This window comes from Balaenoptera acutorostrata, chromosome 7 (assembly GCF_949987535.1).
Source record: "Balaenoptera acutorostrata chromosome 7, mBalAcu1.1, whole genome shotgun sequence".
NCBI classification, from domain to species: Eukaryota; Metazoa; Chordata; class Mammalia; order Artiodactyla; family Balaenopteridae; genus Balaenoptera; species Balaenoptera acutorostrata.
The window spans coordinates 77428838-77430424 of record NC_080070.1 but is presented as its reverse complement, the minus strand read 5'-3'; the positions used below and the strand labels follow the sequence as shown (position 1 = coordinate 77430424).

Here is a 1587-nt window from a genome sequence, read left to right as displayed (position 1 = left end):
TTTTCTAGGTCCATCTGTGTTGCTGCAAATGGTGTCATTTCATTCTTTCTTATGGCTGAGTAGTATTCCATTGTATATATGTACCACATCTTCTTTATCCATTCATCTATTGATGGATACTTACTTAGGTTGCTTCCATGTCTTGGCTATTATAAACAGTGCTGCTGTGAACACTGGGGTGCATACACACATACAGTTTTTTTTAATGCAGTGTTATCTTTAAGTACAAGTCATGTCACTTAGAGATCATTTTATCCACTGCTCTGTTTGGCCGCCAGTCTCTTGCCTCTCTCCTCAGCAATGGTAAGGCGGCTACACTTTCCACGGGGAAGAGAGATCCATGGTTTGTTGCCCAGTGTCAGATTTGATGAAGTCAGTAATATTGCCAGTCTCCAAATCAATTTGAATAGTGTCATTCATCTTGATGAGGGGATCAGGGTAGCGGATGGTGTGAGCATAGTGGGTCACCAGATGAGGGATTCCTTTTGTTCCCACAAAGATCTTTCTCACTTTGCACAACTTATACTTGGCCTCCTCTGGTGTAATATGATGAACAGCAAAGCGACCCCTGGTTTCATAGGTGAGACGAAAATTCTCTCCAGTCTTGTCAATGCTGATGACATATATAAAACCAGCAGAGTAGGTTATATCAGTGTGGATATTGCCATCAATCTAAATGAAACGCTGCATGCAGATCTTCTTTACTTCATCTCCTGTTAGGGCATACTTAAGTCTGTTCCTTAGGAAAATGATGAGGGGGAGACATCCCCTCAGCCTGTGGGGTCCTCTAGATGGACGAGGAACAAACACACCAGTCAATTTATCCAGCATTCAATGCTCTGGAGCTGCTACGTGCTTCAGCTGCTTCTTGGGACCATGAGCCATGGCTGCACTAGGCATGAAAAGAGCCACACATACATTTAAAAAAAAATAAATTTATTTATTTATTTTATATTTTATTTTTGGCTGTGTTGGGTCTTCGTTGCTGGGCGCGGGCTTTCTCTAGTTGCGGCGAGCGGGGGCTACTCCTCATTGCGGTGCTCGGGCTTCTCACTGCGGTGGCCTCTCTTGTTGCGGAGCACAGGCTCTAGGGGCGCGGGCTTCACTAGTTGTGGCACGCAGGCTCAGTAGGTGTGGTGCATGGGCTTAGCTGCTCCGCGGCATGTGGGATCTTCCCCAACCAGGGCTTGAACCCGTGTCCCCCGCATTGGCAGGGGGATTTTTACCCACTGCGCCACCCGGGAAGTCCCCACACATACCTTTTTAATCCTCATAACAATGACATGAGATAGGGTTGAATATCCCCATTCTATACACAAGAGAACTAAGGGGGAGGTTATGGGACTTGTCCAATTTTACACAGCTGGGAGTTAAGCTTTGAATCCTGTCCACTGATTCAGAGCAAGACTGCTGAATGTCTGTGGTGTGCTGCTGTCACTGAGCTCATGACCTCACCTGCTACAGATGAAGAACAAGGGTGTGCAAAGGGAGTGGGAAGAGAGATGTCTTCTAAAGGCTGAAACTGATCACCATGGGGGAGGATTTCAAAATTCATTTGTAAGAAGACAAATCTCAAGTTAGAGTTTT

General features: G+C 45.7%; 1 pseudogene; it reads right to left on the bottom strand.

The window, feature by feature from the left end:
• Positions 1-251: 251 nt before the first annotated feature.
• On the bottom strand, positions 252-885 carry LOC102997617 (40S ribosomal protein S4, X isoform-like; annotated as a pseudogene).
• Positions 886-1587: the final 702 nt, after the last annotated feature.